The sequence below is a fragment of the Macrobrachium nipponense genome, chromosome 24 (assembly GCF_015104395.2).
Source record: "Macrobrachium nipponense isolate FS-2020 chromosome 24, ASM1510439v2, whole genome shotgun sequence".
Lineage (NCBI taxonomy): Eukaryota > Metazoa > Arthropoda > Malacostraca > Decapoda > Palaemonidae > Macrobrachium > Macrobrachium nipponense.
This window is the reverse complement of record NC_061091.1, coordinates 72,863,883-72,876,232: the sequence shown is the minus strand read 5'-3', so window position 1 is coordinate 72,876,232 and position 12,350 is coordinate 72,863,883. Positions and strand designations below refer to the sequence as shown.

The 12,350-nt window shown below is 40.1% G+C and overlaps 2 protein-coding genes across 4 annotated transcripts in view; one reads left to right on the top strand and one right to left on the bottom strand.

Annotated features, from left to right (window-relative positions):
• The window catches only part of LOC135203512 (heterogeneous nuclear ribonucleoprotein U-like protein 1), a 354,027-nt gene that overhangs the window by 139,802 nt on the left and 201,875 nt on the right, over positions 1-12,350 (top strand). The gene's annotated exons all lie outside the window — the stretch shown is intronic.
• The window catches only part of LOC135205780 (piggyBac transposable element-derived protein 4-like), a 62,988-nt gene that overhangs the window by 49,518 nt on the left and 1,120 nt on the right, over positions 1-12,350 (bottom strand). The window contains exon 2 of one of the 3 annotated variants that reach the window (XR_010312601.1): positions 10,680-10,986. The exons of 1 other annotated variant lie outside the window; for it this stretch is intronic. The gene's annotated coding sequence lies outside the window, so the exon portion shown is untranslated. Of the gene's footprint in view, positions 1-10,679; positions 11,014-12,350 lie in introns of those variants that run through there. One more of the 3 variants, XR_010312602.1, reaches the window with a different exon arrangement.

The window sequence follows — 12,350 nt, the reverse complement described above, 5'->3', positions numbered from 1 at the left end:
CGAGGCAGGAGCACCTGAGGAGGGAATGGTCGGGTTAGTAGGGGGGGGGAAAGGTCCCACCCCCAGCGAACGGAAGACCCCAAGTACAACTGAATGTCAGGGTATCGCGCTCCCTCCTCCACACTCGACTGATCGAGGGAGAAGGAACGCGACACGACCCCCGAAGGGGAAGGAGCCATACGTGGGAGCTGAGCCGGAGGGAGGAAAGAGGAAGACGTGTCCGTAACCAAGGGAGTCGCTGGAGAGCTTTCCGACGACTCTTGGCCGGCTTACGTGCCTTCTTCCTCCCCTCGTATCGCCCCCACTGCTCCTCCGACCACAACACACATAAATCACATGGGTCGGTGCAAGAGCATTCTCGCCCTTGACACCGGGTACATAAATTATGAGGGTCTACCTCCACAAGAGATCGAAAAGCACCACATTTGCGGCCCTCCACATTAGGGCACAATCTGCGGCTGATGGGGGGGGGAATCCATTGCACAATGAAACGCGAGCAATCACACATATAAAAAAAATACAAAGTACTTACAGTCTCCCAACACAAGCACTCCGTAAGAAAAAGCAGAGAAAAAGTCCTTCTTAATGAAGTAGCTAAGCATACGAACAGCGGGCAGAGTGGCAAACAACACGTCTGTCTCCGTCGGCGGCCGAAAGCAAAGTGGATCTTCACCTCTCTGTCGGGCAGGACTCCCTACTACCGGACAAGCAGTTAACTATCGAACCCCGGTCCAGCTTGGCGCTGATTACCTTCCTATTGTTAAAGGACCGAAGGATTGTATTACGTATCGGAACAAATATCAATAAAAATTTTACATACTAGTATCATAAAAATTCTTTCATCTCAGTAAAGAGAGAGAGAGTGTGTGTGTTTACCTCTCTGTTCTCTCAGAAAATACTTATATCGCTTCCAGCGAAACATAGGGAGGGAGTTACCACTATGACATACATATCCTGTGTGGCAAAAGAGAGAGAGAGAGAGAGAGAGAGAGAGAGAGAGAGAGAGAGAGAGAGAGAGAGAGAGAGAGAGAGGAGAGGAGTTATCCTTAATTAGAAGAGTGAAATGGGTAGATTATTGTATTTCTTTAAAATACTATCACATAATATGGATTTTGTAATTACAGTTATATTAATATTATTATTATTTTAAAGTATTAAAAACAAATAGTACATGTACTATAAAAATTCTCGTCTCTGTAAATGAGAGAGAGAGAGAGAGAGACCTTACCTTACAGACCTTACAGTTCGTTCGGGTTGCCCCAGGTCCCTCAGTGTGAGGCGCCTCTAATGTCTACCAGAGAGTTGCTAGTACATCTTCCGGTATATTTTGCATCTTCCAATCTTGGATGGTCTGGGATGCAGTTTAGATATTTGTCGAGCTTATTCTTAAACACATCTACGCTCACTCCTGATATATTCCTCAGATGAGCTGGCGACACATTGAATAGACGCTGCATTATCGATGCTGGTGCGTAGTGGATTAATGTTCTGTGTGCCTTTCCTTATTTTCCTGGTATAGTTTGGGCACTATTAATCTACCTCTGCTTGCTCTTTCTGATATTTTTAGTTCATGATATTTTCTGTTATTCCTTCTATCTGTTTCCATGCACTGAATTATCATGTAGCGTTCTCTTCTCCTTTCTAGACTATATAATTTTAAGGATTGTAGTCTTTCCCAGTAGTCTAGGTCCTTAACTTCTCCTATTCTAGCTGTAAAGGACCTTTGTACACTCTCTATTTGTGCAATATCCTTTTGATAGTGTGGGTACCATATCATGTTGCAATATTCAAGTGGACTACGAACATATGTTTTATAAAGCATAATCATGTGTTCAGCTTTTCTTGTTTTGAAGTGCCGTAACAACATTCCCAGTTTTTGCTTTACATTTGCCAACAGAATGGCTATTTGATCATTGCATACATGTTCCTATTCATCATCACACCAAGGTCTTTAACTGCTTCCTTATTTGTGATTGTCTCATTATTAGGTCCCCTATATGCATATAGCTTTCCTTCTCTGTCTCCATAATTTATTGATTCAAATTTATCAGAGTTAAATACCATCTATTTACCTCTGCCCAATCATATACTTTGTTAAGGTCTCTTTGTAGAGCGTTCCTATCTTCATCACAAGTAATTTCTCTACTTATTCTTGTGTCATCAGCGAAACTACTCACTACGAATCCTTAACATTACTGTCTATGTCTTCAATCATAATAACAAACAATATTGCAGCTAGCACCGTACCTTGTGGCACACCGGATATTACCTTGGTTTCATCGATTTCTCATCGTTTGCAATAACTATCTGTTTTCTGTTGTGTAAAAATTCTTTTAACCATCTTCCTACTTTATCTCGATATTGTGTTTTCTAATTTTCTTTGCTAATATATTATGGTCTACTTTGTCAAAAGCTTTGCAAAGTCTAGATAAACCACATCTGTTTCATTTCCGCTTTTCATATTTTTGAATATGTTCTCACGGTGGACTAACAGTTGGGTTTGTGTACTTTTTCGGGTACGAAAACCGTGTTGTCCTATATTAAACAAATTATTTTTTATTAAATGTTTCATAATATTTTTCTTCATTACCCTTTCATACACTTTCATAATATGTGATGGTTAGATCACAGGCCTATAATTACTTGCCTCTAGTCTTGATCCACTTTTGAAAGTAGGGGTGTGATATGCTAATTTGTGCTCATCATAAATCTTGCCTGTATCTACACTTTGTCTTAATAATATTGCAAGTGGCTTTGCGATAGAATGAACTACTTTCTTTAACAAAATAGCAGGGACTCCATCCGGCCCTGCAGCAGCTCCATTTTAATTTCATTAATTGCCTGCACAATATCAGCTTCATTAATTTCTATGTCAGCTAAATATTCACTATTTTCGTCCCTACTTCTATATCATTATCTTCATTATCTATTCTAGGGGTGAATTCTTCTCTTATATCGTTCTGCCAGTATGTTGCAAATTTCCTTTTTTCATTCGTTAATCTCCCTTCAATTCTCAGAGGGCTATTTCTATTCTTCTTTTATTCATATTCTTCGCATATGAGTATAATAGTTTGGGGTTTTGCTTGATATTTAAAAGGGTTTTTTCTTCCAAGTCCCGTTTTTCATTTTCTTTTGATTGTATAATCTTTTGTTCTGCATTTTCTATCTTACTTTTTAGTTCTATAACTTTCCATGCATTTTTTTCTTTTGCAAGACCTTTTTTCCACTTTCTGATTTTCTGGAACAAGATCCTCTGTCTCTTGGTATGCATGAATGATGTTTACTTTTCTTCTTCGGTATATATTTATCCACTATTTCTCCAATATTTTATATATATCTCCGTATTTACCCTTATGTCATCACTTACGAAAATTTTATCCCAATCTTTGTTTAATTTCTTCATTAATTTCTGACCATTTTATATTTTTTACTGTAGAAGTTGATTTCCATATCCTCCCACTTTTTCATTTCTTGCTTATCTCTATTTTCACTTGCTTTGGAATGAACTGTTAATTCTATGACATTATGATCTGAAATACTCGCATTATAAACTATTATTTCTTTAACATAATTCATCTCGTTCACAAATACTAGGTCTAAAGTATTTTCCTTTCTTGTTGGCAGGTGATTTATTTGTTGAATGTTGTATTCTAGTAGCATATCTAATAGCTTTTCAAATTGCCTCTTATCTTCTGCACTACTATTACTCTCTTTTTTATATGTATAAGTACAACCACAGTCTCCTATTCGTTCTTTCCATTCTACGAAAGGAAAGTTGAAGTCACCAGATAGGAGAATAGTCCAGTCCTTGTGATTTCTACATATATCATCCAATTTTTCAATTATTAAGTCAAACTCTTTAGTATTAGGAGGTCTATATATTACTGTGTTCATCAATTTTCAGATTCAAATTCTACCGCTATTAGTTCACATTCTGAGTTACTATATTTCTCATATATTTTTCCTTGTTTTTTGTCTTTCCCATATATTGCGGTTCCCCCTTGATTCCTATTTTTTCTATCTGATCTATATGTTTGGAACCCTTTTATTTGATCATCATTCCCAGTCTCTTGGGAATACCAGGTTTCACTTATATTCATTATATCTATTTTCTTTCATTTTGGGTTAGTTCTTCTAAGTACTCTATTTTTCTTTTTGAGTTACTCGTAACTAAACAAACCTGCGCATTCATCACTATGATGGTTTGCGTGTTTTCTCCTTGCATTTATTTATATTGGTAGTAATAAGGATTTTCCCATGTCTCTTTCCTGTTCTGGTATGTTGTTCTTTTTTTCATTTCCAGAAATTCTGACATTAAAAAATCCAACTTTTCCATAATATTTGATCTTCCTTCATCATAATTATTCATTTTGTGTCTGAATCTGCAATTTTCTCCGTTTCTGCAATATCCTCTTGCATAATAAATACAGTTATTATCTCTTGAGTAGAATTCGGAGCTGATGCTTTGAAATTTTTTTGCTGACACCTCTGCATATCTCATTGGTGGTTTGCTTTTCTCTTTTACCTGATATTCTTGATTTCTCTCTTTATTTGTTTCTTTCTATAGAGAGAGAGAGAGAGAGAGAGAGAGAGAGAGAGAGAGAGAGAGAGAGAGAGAGAGAGAGAGAGAGAGAGAGAGAGAGAAATTGCATGAACACTTGGTGGCAACAACACAACAGCTCCTCCCCCTCCGGTCCCATTACTTGATATATCTGACAGCTTTAGTACCTGGAGTTTGAGAGAGAAGACTGTGATTTCCTTCATTCTTACATAATTTTTCAAATTTATAAACTAGAATATTACCTAATTAACTTTAGTATTTTCTTTAATGAATTGATATTATTGCTGTATACACTAATATTAATATTTGAAACAGTAAATCAATTATTTATCATACAAAAAAAAAACATACATCTAGAGGAGAGAGAGAGAGAGAGAGAGAGAGAGAGAGAGAGAGAGAGAGAGAGAGAGAGAGAGAGAGAGAGAGAGAGAGAGAATTATTTTTATTATGTGATATCATTTAATCTTATTAATCTTACTAATAGAGTATTAATCAGTATTAATATTTGAAAATTAGTAAATCATTTTTGTACCATAAAAATGCATTTAGTCATGAAAATAACATCAAAATACACTCATTAGTGAGGATTTTTGCTGGAAAAACCCGCAAATAATGGGTAGATATGGTCCAGAAAGAAATCCGCGAATCAGTGAGTCCGCAAATACAAGGGGGTCCACTGTATAGGAGCTGCATGATCAAGGGTCAGACTTCTGGGCCTTTTCGAAATGAGTGAGGAATAGTAGCTCATCCAAAAATGGGCTGTGAAAAATATTTTAGCATCAGAGGCATTAATGCAAAGTTCTGGGAAGGGTTTGCATTATTGCCAGACTCCTTCCTCCCCTTGCTAGAGGAAAAAGTTAAGTATATCTTAGTTTTACCAGACCACTGAGCTGATTAACAGCTCTCCTAGGGCTGGCCCGAAGGATTAGATATTTTTACGTGGCTAGGAACCAATTGGTTACCTAGCAACGGGACCTACAGCTTATTGTGGGATCCGAACCACACTATATCGAGAATTGAATTCTATCACCAGAAATAAATTTCTCTGATTCCGCGTGACCGAGCGGGAATCGAACCTGGGACCACCGGATTGGCAGCCCAGCTCGAAAACCACTCGTCCAGCGTGGAACTCCTTGCTAGAGGAAGGAGCAGGATTGCTTCTATGATTATGATAAGAAACATAAAAAGGATGCTGTATGTGTAAGCTTACCGCATCAATCGCCAGACCAGCCAGTGTAAGTTTGATTCCTATCCTCAACCCGAAGGAAGAGGAGTGGATGGAGAAGGTGAGGGAAGGTGGAGAGGCCAGCCACTCTCGCATCCTTCTTACCTCTAGAACGGCACACCATAGGCGAGATGCAACTTGTTCTCTTGAAGGAGCTGGGTAAGCAAACACAACCTGCAAGCATCCACCACTGGTCCAAGGAAATGAGGTTCCAAGTGATCATATACAGTGTATTGTATAATTGTTATTGGTATTTTATGCATTGTTGAAATATGGTAGGTGTCCTATATATGGACAGCATATGGTTGATTCTAGGAGGAGTCTGTTTATGTATTTAAGTTGTGTTGTGACGTCATAGGCGGTGACATCATAGACAAGATGGCGGCAGCGGCATTGGGATGTAAACAATAACACGGGGAAGTAGGAGACATGTGTGTGTGGTGTTTGGTTGGCAGGGGAGAGCTCTCTGACTGGTAGAAGTTTTTAGGTCATAAGTCTTATTGTGCGGTTGATCTAAGGTGAATTCTGGAGTATAATGGAGTTGGAGAACGCATACAGGTGGGTATATTATTCATTGGTTTTAAAAAAAAAAAATAAAAAAAAAAAAAAATAAATAAGTAAAAAAAAGTTAGGCTAGGCTAAAATTCAAACCAAGGACCTGTGGGCAGGCCTGAAGGTTAAGATAAATATGGTTGCAATGACCTTATCTATCTTCCTGTCCAACATATTCTTTGGAGTGATGACAAGTACCCATCCACTGGACTATCCAACTGCAGAGAAGTCTCTCACGGTCTCGTAATATTCCGCAGCGGATAAGACACTGACACTCCACGGGGGGTGTCGATCCTTATGGGTACAGAAACACACCAATAGGACAAAGTAATATGACTTATCTGGATCAACCAATTCAAAGTCCACAGCGTAGCTCGTGACGGTCTCGGACTCCTCCACAGCTGCCGACTGGCTGCGTTCGGTGTGAGACAGTGAGAGGGCGAACAGTCATGCAACCAAGACGTTGTCACATGACACTCGCCTTTTGAAGGGTTATGCCGAGAAACCACACAAATCATCTATCTTGTTCGCCACCGATGTTGGGAGACGAGATGATGATTCTCTCAAGGCGTGTGCCCATCAGAAGAAAGTCAATTGCCTTCTAGAGACCGCGATCCCTGATGGCAAGACAAACGTTCTCATAGTAGTTGAATCTCAACTAAGGAGAAACAATACTATATACCAGTGAAAGACTAAGATGAATGAGGACGTACGTCTTCACAGCTGAATCGAGAGAAGTTAACTCTCAAGATTCTGAACGTAGAATAAGTCCCGTCGATTACACCAACCAGTGAAGACGGCTTTAATCCCTGTTGTTTTACAAAGGACTGAAAACGCTAAACAGTTATTTCATTGCTGTTCGGTGAGAAGTTGGAGTTTGCAATGAAAGCAGAGTGCCTTTCAGTAATGAAAACACAGGAATTGTACTGCCTGAAGAACCGCTTCTCATGCGCTGGATCAGGGAGGACATTTCTATTACTTGGATGTAGAGCTGGAAGGGCGGGTAACAGGCAAAGTCTTCCGGTAATATTCATCTACCAATTCGGGAGTGAACAAAGAATAATTGCACACCATACAAATTACGAGATGTATTTAGAAGACAAATTCAGATGTCTGAAGAAATCATTCTGCCGCTGCGATGAAGCGGAAGACCTAGGCTACAGAGTCAGTGAGATATCTCTGTCTGAAAATTCTTGCAACGGCAAAAGGCGATGCAGTAGAGATGGTCATACATGCATGCGAGAATTCCAGCCAACCACAGACCTAAGTCTGTGATTGCCGGGCAGAGATTCGGTTTGGCAGTCAATCATCGCAGAGGAGGAGAGAAAAAACCCAACCGAACTATCTCGGAGAGCCAGCAGGACTGGCTGCGGCAGGCAGGGCTGGCCGGCAGCCCAGACACTGCTAGCTCTCGCTCACTTGTCATCCTAAGTGCCAGGTAATCCATTCCATGAAGGAATGCGTTCGGCTAGAACCATCGAGCGCAAGAAAATACGCTCAAGCATTTGCATCACCGAAACGGATTTTGGTGAATGCAAACGCTGTGGTGGTGGTGTTGTAAACAATACCACTAGTATCTCAAAATCAAAACTGGTAACTCTTGGGAGGCTTACAAGGCAGTCCCGAGTTGTAGTTCAATTAAGATACTATTTGTCTCGGTCACATACCCGTAGAGTTAACTACAGTATGTGCCTACTATTCGGACAATTCAACAGATAACTGAAGCATGTGGCGAGAGAAATATACATAGTATATTTGTAGGTTCCTGTAAATACACCTCCAGCTTAAATTCTCTTCCATTCGAGGAACAAGAATAAGGACTGGAAGCCGACCACCTTCATTCTCTAATGGAGAGAGTGAAGGTGAAGTTTTCCCGAAGGAAGACTTCTACGGTGATAACAGGATACCGAAAACTACTAGTTCAAGCCAAACTGGATGTTCCTGATACAGTAGCACTGGAGAGGCATTCAAACTCTTGGTGCTATCCATCCTGAACGGATTGACTGTTTGGTAAAATCTAGGATTGAACCAAAAACATAGTCTCTCGGGTTCGAATTCCGAGGAGTAAAACTCCATCGAATCCTCTTATTTCCTTGTTTCATTCTGGTATACCCAAGTAAAGGAAAAAAAAAGAGATCGTCAGGTCCATTCGTGCCTGGGTCCTGACACAGTGAGTGTACTCAGCAGTCTGGACCTTGGCTGCACGGTCAATATTAAGTGACCATACTCTTGGTGATGCTCGCAAGCGAGCGGCCAAGACGGTTTCCGGGTACAGAGGTGAAACCTCTGGAGCAGGGAGAGGAGGTACCAGCGGTGGCTGGTACCTCCATGGTCCCCGTCTTCTTCCTTGAGGAAAGAGAGACAGGCCTCATTCCCGGAGGAACGGGAGGACCAGCGGAAGACCCACCTGTCTCACCAGAGCGAGACAGATCCTTAGAAGTCCCGTGACCGAGGACTTCTTGGGGGGGAGTCCACCTTCTCTTCTACGGCAAAGCCTTAGAAGTCGAAGGGGTGGAGACATGAAAATATGATCATCTCAAAGAGGAGGATGACAAAACCTGACAAGCTCTCTTCCTCTTCAGTTCCTCCAAATTCTGCCAGGACTTCTATCATCAGGAATAGGAATAAACATCAGGGCAGGGCATGCAAGCTTCATCAGTTACGTAACTCCAGGGTAGTAGTGGTAAATGAATATGATTATCAGCAGGGGATCAATAACACACACTCGAGGATCGGTATCACAACATGCTACGAGTCACAGTACAATTACAAGGTTAGGATAACCAATACTGCTGTAAACATAATCACACTGTTAGTCTGTAAAATGAAGAAAAATTATTTAAAGTAATAAGGATATTCCTCTCGCATCCAAGGGCACCGGCCTCCGAAGTGAGAGGAGATCCCCCAAACATCAACACCACACACCCCTTCTTCTACCTTCGTCCAATAGCAAGTGAAAGGATGAAGGAGAAGAGAAATTACCATAAAAACAAAACAAGGACAAACCTTTGAAGTTCCCTCGGTAATTCCCAAGCGCAAGCGTAATTTTCGGTAGAACACATGTCATCGTACAGGATCAATATCACTCACGTTAAATACATGCTCTTCCTCACGTTATATACATATTTCGTCCTCACCTTAAAGGGCGAAGAAGTAATAATATTGGCATACCTTTGCCGCCGACTCTTAACACAAGTAGAGAGGCGGCTATAATGGCTATCACAAACAGTGGGTTTGTATATTAATTGAATTTAATATTAATATCAAAACACCGTATATATATTTATTTACAAAACAAAAAAAAAAATAAAGCAGAAAGATCCCACCGGGGAAAAAAATCAACGACCAGTCAGCCAGAGCTCACACACGTCTTCGTTGGAAAGACGGCCGAAAGCAAAGTGGAGTGTTTACATCCGGGCAGGCTAGCATTCCTGCCTGCCACACGGTAGTTACTGCCTAACCACCTTGTTCAAGAATTTAACGGCCGTAGAATTCCTGCTACGTGTAAGTAATCCTTATGTAAAGGACCGAGGGTTTGTATATCGTGTAGGAACAAAAGTGGGTTTGTATATTAATTGAATTTAACATTAATATCAAACACCGTATATACATATTTATTTAAAAACAAAAATAAACCAGAAAAGATCCCACTGGAAAAATGATAAACATCCAGTCAGCCAGAGCTCACAAACACACAGCTTCATTGGAAGACGGCTGAAAGCAAAGTGGAGTTTTTACATCCGGGCAGGCTAGCCTACCCGCCTGCCACATGGTAGTACTGCCTAACCATCTTGTTCAAGAATTTAACAGCCGTAATTCCAGCTACGTTGAAAGTAATTCCTTATGTAAAAGACTGAGGGTTTGTATATCGTGTAGGAACAAACATTCCTACATAGCCTGACATTATTGGTTTTGCTTTCAGTGGAAGATATCCAAGGAAAATGAAATTAAAATACTGTAAACAGGTGTAAAACAGCCAAACTTCATAGAATACCAGTAATTGCCTAGCCACAAATGGCGGCAAGGAGAATTCTGACAAGAGCTAAAACATTCGAAACACCTAGTGGAGACACAGGTAAACTAGACAGTCATCGGGCAGCCATTCGGTTTTTTGTTTTTTTGTTTGAATGCTGACTCGCCTAATCGGCGGGGAGATATAGCTAAATTCAACAGTAGGTAAGATTCATCTCAAATAATATACTATATAAAAACTTAAGCACTTACCAGATATATTTTGCATAGGTGTATCTTCATGACCCATTTTGTTATACTCCTCCTCAACTATTCTTTAACTGTAATATCTTCATCTTCTTCTTTGACTGTAATAAAGTCATTGTCTTCTTCTTTGACTGTAGTGTTGTCTCTGGAATGCTGCCTGTGGCTCATGGATGTGTAAGAGCTCATCCCTTTCTGAGAAGGTTCACCCTCTTCTGGAGGTGATGTTGGCTTTGCTCTCAACTCTGGTTCTGAATGATTCTCTAGCTCTGCCTCAGATTAGGCTCTGGTTCAGAATCTGCATCAAGGTCACCTGGTTCCAACACCAAAGCTGGCGTTGTCATGTTCTGCCTCGTGCTCAAACTCAAGTTCAGGCTTATACTTGTGAGCAGAATCAGGATCTTCCTTGTTTCTTCCCTTTGCTTGATATGGTCTGGCTCCAGTTCAAAGTCTCCAGCATCTTTTGTGAGAGGGAAAAAAAAAAAAAAAAAAATCACAATTTGTTGTAAATTGTATTTTTCCTACATATGGAATATACTTACAGCGCAGCTAGCACGTCGCAAGCTTTCAGACAGGTGGTTTGGTAGTTAAACCTTGAATGCCTAAGGGGTATAATAAAAATCCTCTCCCGTATGCCTGGGGGGGTCTCGGAGTGAGCGCTGAAGCAGAAAAAATATTTTTTTCAAATAATCACAGAGCGCTTAGTTTTCAAGATTAAGAGTTCATTTTTGGCTCCTTTTTTGTCATTGCCTGAAGTTTAGTATGCAACCATCAGAAATGAAGAAAAAAAAAATTATATGGTTATGATACAATAAAGTTTGTTCATACTTACCTGGCAGATATATATATATTTGGTAAAACATCACAGCAGGCAAACAGGCCACCTACATTAAACGCTTGCCACCCTCCAAAAAAGTACATTATAACGCGTCCTGACACCGGAGATGGGCATCAGTCGCGACTTGTTGTTGGTGAGAAACGGAGCTAAAGACCTCTACTCTCCTTCGAAGTAAGTATTTTCTCCAAAGTTAGAAATTAAGGCCAAATTTTAAGATTTAAACAGAGGGTAGTGAAAAGGGTGGCTACGGCAGTGGAAATCTCACCAAAACGCTTTCGAAATTTTTACTTACAACTAAAAATGTTTCGAAGATTGACGCCATCTTGATGTTTACGGAGTCGCGTTGTGTCAACAAACTTCCATCCTGTGCTAAATCTGCACACCACTTTGTACCCATAGACGCTGGGGCACTTTCATCACAACAATCGTAAACCAACCTCTTACCAGCACTTATTCAAGGGGACTACGGCATTCTTTGCGGCGTTTTGCGCTCTTCAATTGTTTATCAGTGTTGTCAATTGGTATGTGTTTACCCTCCAAACTAGGTATAAGACTTACACAAAACCGGGGAAATAAGTGAAATTAGCGTATCTATTTGCATTATATATACGTACATATTACAGCAATTTTATCATTACTGCATTACTATGACAACTAGAATTCATCGAAACAGTTTGTAAATGCATCAGCGTATGTGTGACGCTCCACTAGATTGGCAACGATGAGTCCATTTTTCCTCACGTCGTCTGCTCGTAAGTATACATCCGAAACATTTGTATTTTGGGGGTTAATTTGGTTGTCAAAAAAGGGATAATAGACATGAATTAAATAAACATTTTGAAGTAAAGAAATTAAACTAAATATTGAGTAAAGTAAACATTAATTGGGAATAAAGCTTTGCATCTCATAATCAGTGTTGTCGTCTGCTGCTCGTAACTGTGTTTGCGGGAGTGAGTGCT